Below are 6,369 nucleotides of genomic sequence, written 5' to 3' on the forward strand. Positions count from 1 at the left end.
AACGTACCTGAAGACTGAGATCAGACTGCTTGTTTGTGCTTAGAGGAAAAGAGAAAAAGCCGCTTGGTCATCGATAAGTATACCTGGGGAGCGTGCCTGTGCAACACGCACACGCTCGCTCTCTCCCACTCTATTTAGAGTGGCTGAAGACCCATGCTGAAGCACAACATTCTGTCTGGGGAGTGATAATTACTCCAGAATTGGAAGTAATTACCAGAGGAGTTGTTTTAATTGACTTTTTCATGGCAATAAGAAGAACACTGCAGGTTCTAGCACGCACAGGGACCGTGGAGTTTTCCTCTGTCGTTGCATCACGGAGATGAGAGCTGATCTGCGACGGCTGTAATTAGCATTATCGAAATGTGATTTCTTACTGTAGAAATGTACAGTTCTGGAGACTGTTCGATTTCTTAACATGGTCAAGCTACAATACAAACCATATCAGGCAATATAAGCTTCCATCTACCAGGGACTTAAAGGTGCAATAAATGTAAAGCAAGTTTAGCCAGTTACTTGTATGAAGCAGAATGAGAAAAAATTCAATAATGCAATTGTGAGAGTATTTAAAAAGACATTGGCTCTTGAGGAATGAAATGTGATGAAAGGATTTTCATAGCTGTATCCGTACCTTGCCTTTGCCAGTGGCTGGCTGTTTGCCAAAGCCCACATGTGGTGGTCATTTAAAAGCATGTCGGAGGCACTGTAACCTGGAGATGATCTTATTAAAAGGAAGAGGCCCAGTGGGTGAACATCATTACTGCATTACCAGTATTTCATATGTGAAGGTGTAAGTTTTGTTTTCATTCAAACCGTGTATAGTAGTACTTATCAAAACCCATGTAAGTGAGCGTTCCTATTTAAGTTCAGCTCCGTGACTTTGTTCTCTGTAAAATAAGTTTCTTCTTGCTGTCACATGTAACAAACCGATTCCAGAAACACAGTCCATGGCCAAGAATAGCACCTTCAAACAAGGAGGCATCATTTTCAGGGTGTTTCTTTTTATGCTTAACGTTGCTGCATTTGTTCGTATTCCAGATTGTAATGAGTCAGCCACTAAAAGTTTAGTTACTGTTGAGAGGAAATTGCCTTTTTATAACCAATAAGAGACTGAAGAAATGTCTTCTGGAAAGACTTGCTTGAGACTAGAGCCATATCTGTCCACTTACTTGGTCCAGATCAGAACTGGTATCACTGCACCTCCAACAGTAAACTGCACAGTTAGCGAGTCAACAACGCCAAAATGCATTATCGATTCCAATAAAAATTCTGGGCTAGATCTGTCAGAGACGAGGAGATTTTTTCTGACAACTTACAGTGGTTAAAGCTCTCTTAAAATTCTGTTCCGGGGGTGTATTTACTACACTCAAAAAAATGAAACAGGATGACGGCTTGCTTGCTGCCTATTGTGTTTAGCCAGATCTAAAATGGTTCCAGATTTCCACCTTTTCATGCGTAACTCTAACAGGACAAAAGTTGGTACGTGAGGAGATCAAGGAAAACATGCAGATGTCATCTCATGAAATCAGTTCTTTAAAACGTATTTTGCAGGGAGGATGACCTTTTCTTTTAATGGACGACAACCCTTCCAGTCCTACGTCCTGCAAGGGAAAATATCTGGGGGTGAGGGGTGTTTCTCTATTGATAACAGCCATTTCTGGCCCCTGTTTATTGCTTATCATCACAGTTTGGGTTCCTGAGTAATCTTCTTGGACAAATCGCTTCCATGCCAGGAGCACAAGTGCAGAACTTAATACAGCTCAGTGATATGAAAACGTGACCCAGTGCCATTTGGAAAGTCCTGGACTGAGAGAGGTTCAACTCGTACTGTGGTCTAAATTTTACCTGTCATACCAGGGAAAGGGGAAGGAGGGGGCATCTGCATCTCCTACAACAGGAGGGGGAAAAGAAAATACTCCTTCTGGCGACCTCAGTTTGTAAAATGCCAGGTTTGCTCTTCTAGAAATGGGTTCAAGTAATTGAACAATTCCTTTGAACTTTGCACAGCTCAGAAAATGTTTTTGTTATACATGGATGTTAACGTGATTTCAGAAATGTTGGCGGATACGAGTACAAATTAACTACAATGACTGTGTTTCTGATTCTTTAAATAAAATAAACATTAAGGCAACTTGACTGAGGTTTCTCTGTTAGATGGCAAAGTGAACTAACAGTGTAAGTGGCTCTGAGGTTCACAAGGAACACAGGGACGAGTCCTCTGCAAATCCTGCTCTTTTTGAGCTGACCCAACATCTCCTTTGCTTTCAGGAGCAGTTGCCACATAAGTAAAGGCCAGTTAAAGGTAAGAGATGCCTTAGCAAAAGTTAGAATCTCTTTCTGGATCTTCTTTTGGTGGTTCTGTGATTCTTCAGAATCTTGAGAAGTTAACACTTAGCTTACTTATAGAGAAAAGGTGTGTAGGTCCAGAGAAAGAGAGCGGGGACAGGCTGGGAAGAAGGACTAAGGTGGCAAGGGCAAGGCTGTGGCAGGGAGGCTGGGAGGGGACACGGCAGAAGAAGTGTTTGCAAGGAAAACAGCAGCCTGCTCGTGGGCTTCAGGGGTGCTCTGAGGTCACCTGGTGGGTTGAGCAGGTTTGTGGGAAGAGGAAGACCCTCCTCCTCCTGCCCCAGGTGGGCATGGGCATGGTGCCAGCAGGGTTCACGTGTCCCCCCAGGCTACATACAGCCAAGGAACCAGGAGAGAGGGAAGGAGCAGGTTGTACCCTGGGCATCCAAACACCTCCTGAGCCCAGGTGAGGGACATAAGCCCATTTTTGCATGTGGCCTGAGCTTCCTGATCAGCAGCACAGTGCAAAGCGTCTGGAGGGGGAGCATGCACTGGGTCTGGATGTGTTTGCCTTGATTTAGCTGGGAGATGCCTTTGAGGAAGAGGTACCTGCAGGTGGCGATTCATTGCCCCAGTCAGGAGTGCGTAGGGCAGGAAGAAGCCACGTTCAGCTGGCTCACCAGGGCATCTTTGTCACAGGTTTGTGCCAGGCAGCCACCCCTCCAGTGAGGTGACACAAGTCTCTCTTTGCCTCAGCTGGATCCTGAGTCAAAACTCTGAAACGTGGGTAAGAATTTGAGCGCAGGCAGGCAACACCTCTCCCTCTGCTCAGCCTCGCTGGCTGCCCTGCCTGACAAGCGACGTGGTGCAAAATGCCGTACAGAGGAGCCTGACCGCTATTTCCAAGCTGTTCTGCACCCTCAGTCCCCTCTGTGCTTTGCCGGGTGCTACTCCCCTGGCATCTCTCCTGTCCCCACTGCCATCACACGCCGCACACCTCACCCAGCCTTCATGCCACACATCGCCCTTTGCTCCTGCTGCAGCACCTGATAGGAACCCCAGTCATGTTTCAAAAGAAAAATAATCATCATAAAATTGTTGCATGGTTTGACTATTCCTAAACATTCGTGGAGAGCAGAACCACCTGGACAACATCTGCAGGGCTTTCCTGTGGCCAAAAGCTCTTCCTGACATTAGCAGCTCCTTATAACATGGTGAACCTGGCAGCTACACGGCTTAGCTAGTCATTGCCAAGTGCAGTAAATGAGCTGTACTAGCAGGGAAGCCAAGAGGTGATACAGTCTGGAGAAGGCCCTGTCCTCGTGTCCCAGCCTTTCATGTAGCAAAAATAACTTTCCAAGCAGTCACAGATGTATTTCCAATCACTGGGGTGCGGCTGCCTCCCCTCCCTTCGGAAAACAACTCGATTTTTCTCAGCCGCCGAGCAGCACCACTTGCCCCACGCAGCCACAGAGGGGCCAGGAGCCAGGCCACCAAGGGGCTTGTACCAGGGGGGTCCTCTTGCCCCTCAACATTCCCAGCAACACACTGTAGCAGACAGCCTGCGTGTCCCCTCTGTGTTTACAGGTACAGCTCAGCTGCAGGTGAGCCCATACCCATTTGGCTCTCTTTGGTACTCCCACCACCTGGAGACCCCCACAGCCCCAAGGAAAGACATACAGCATCCCACCGACTGGGCAAGGGAGTGACTGAAAGGTGTTTCCAACACAAATAGCTCTTTTGCACCAGCCGAGACACGACGTGGCGTTTTTGCAAAGGCAAAAGAAACAGTCCTGTGTGTGGGATTAGGAGCTTTGCAACCTCCCGTGTGCCCACATATGTCTGTGTGCAGAAAAACTCACAAGCAAGGAGGGCAGCCGGGGAGCGGGGCCACCCCAGTGGTACCTGCTCACTTCTCTCAGACAGGGCATTGGAAAGGGGGGCTGGCTTTTTAGTTAAGGGTGGGTGTCCTCAGGGAAATGCCATGCCCAGGGAAACCCCGGGCTCGGTCAGTGCCATCAGCACTGTGCAGCTGGGGAAGGTGCCGGCTGCGGCCCAGAAAAAAGATGGGGGTGAGCGATGGGGAAGCTGCCTTCAGCAGTGAGGTTGGTGTCACCCATGGGCTCCCTGTGAGGAGCACAGTAGTGATGGGGCAGAGGAAAAACGGGCCATTAAGACAGGAGGGAAGGGAGGAGTGCCCTTAACTTACTGTCAGAGAAGGAAAACATACATTTGCATTTCACATTTGCACAAGAGATTGGTAAAGCTGATGTGAGTCATGTCAGTATATGCCATCACTGAGCAGGCTCCAGGAGTGCAGTTTTGGGGTGTGTACAGCAGCAGTGGAGGGCTGTCCCATCAGCAGGAGGGCATATCTCCTGCCATCCCACCCAGGGGACTACAGGGACAGGGCAGTGCATGTCCACCTACTGAGTGGGCACATGCCATACCAGCCTCAAGGAAACCCTCTGGAGCTCTGGCTCCAGCACCACCTCTGCATCAGGTTGGGAGTTGAAGCCCAACACGTCCCCACTACTGTTCCCAACCCAGGCGTGATGAGTCATCACTGCTGCCTCTGCGAAGCACTCAGGGCTGACTCTCATGTCTGATCCTGGAGCGCGGCTGAAGCCTTACAGAGATGAGCCAGAGGCTCCCAAGGTAATAGGATCCAACAGGGAAACACCAGTGAAACACCTTAAAGGAATTAAGGGGTGTTCCTCTAAGAAGGTGACACAGCTGACAGCCCAGCTGGAGTGCCTCTACACCAATGCACACAGCATGGGCAACAAACAAAAGGAGCTGGAAGTCACTGTGCTGCTAGAAAGCTACAGCCTGGTTGCCATTACTGAAACTCGGTGGGACGAATCCCATGACTGGAGTGCAGCTATTGATGGGTACAGGCTGTTCAGAAGAGACAGGCAAGGAAGGAGGGGTAGAGGCATTGCCCTCTACGTCAAGAAATGGATAGAGTGTGAAGAACTGTCTCTGAAGAATAGCCACAAGCAGGTTGAAAGTTTAAGGGTAAGAACTGGAGACCGAGGCAACAAAGAGAACCTTTATGGTTGGTGTTTGCTACAGGCTGCCCGATCAAGGGGAACCTATTGACAAAGCCTTCTTACTCCAGCTACAGGAGGCATCACGCTCACAGGCTCTCATCCCACCGGGGGACTTCAACCACCCCAACATCTGCTGGAAAAATACCATGGTGAGCTGTAGGCAATCCAGGAGACTCCTGGTGTGCATGGACGATAACTTCTTAAACCGGGTGACAGGCAGCCCTACCAGAGGGGGAGTGGTACTGAACCTGATGTTCACCAATGCAAGTGAGCTGATCAGTGATGTCAAGATAGGAGGCAGCCTGGGCTGCCGTGATCATGTACTGGTGAACTGAGGGATGTGGGTCAGGTGAAGAGTAAAGTCAAGACTGTTAATTTTAGGAAAGCAAACTTCCAGCTGTTCAAAGAGTCAAAAGGACCCCCTGGGAAACTGCCATCAGAGACAAGGGAGCAGAACAGAGCTGGCAGATCTTTAAGGATGCTTTCCGTAAAGAGCAAGAACTCTAAATCCCCAGGTGCAAGATATCAGGCAAGAAAGGTAAGAGATCAACATGGCTGAATCAAGACCTACTGGTCAAGCTAAAGGGCAAGAAGGAAACACACAGCCAGTGGAAACAGAGACAGGTACCCAGGGAAGAATATGGGGATGCTGCCCAGTTGTGTAGGGATGGGGTCAGGAAGGCCAAGGTGCAGCTGGAGCTAAACTTAGCAAGGGATGCAAAGAATAAGAAGGGCTTCTACAGGTATGTTGGCCAGAAAAAAAAGGTTAAGGAAAGAGTACCCCCCCCCGATGACCAAGACTCGCAAACTAGTAACAACAGGATGAGGAGACGGCTGAGGTACTCAACAACTTTTTTGCCTGTCTTCTCTGGAAACACCTCCTCCCACATCTCAAGAGTGGATGGACCACTAGTCAGGGACTATGAGAGCAAAGTTCCCCCCACTGTAAGAGAAGATCAAGTTTGTGATCACTTGAGGAACCTGAATATACATACATCTATGGGATCTGACGAGATGCATCCCGGAGTCC

The sequence above is a fragment of the Antrostomus carolinensis genome, unplaced genomic scaffold, assembly GCF_000700745.2.
Source record: "Antrostomus carolinensis isolate BGI_N321 unplaced genomic scaffold, ASM70074v2 scaffold6298, whole genome shotgun sequence".
Classification (NCBI taxonomy): Eukaryota; Metazoa; Chordata; class Aves; order Caprimulgiformes; family Caprimulgidae; genus Antrostomus; species Antrostomus carolinensis.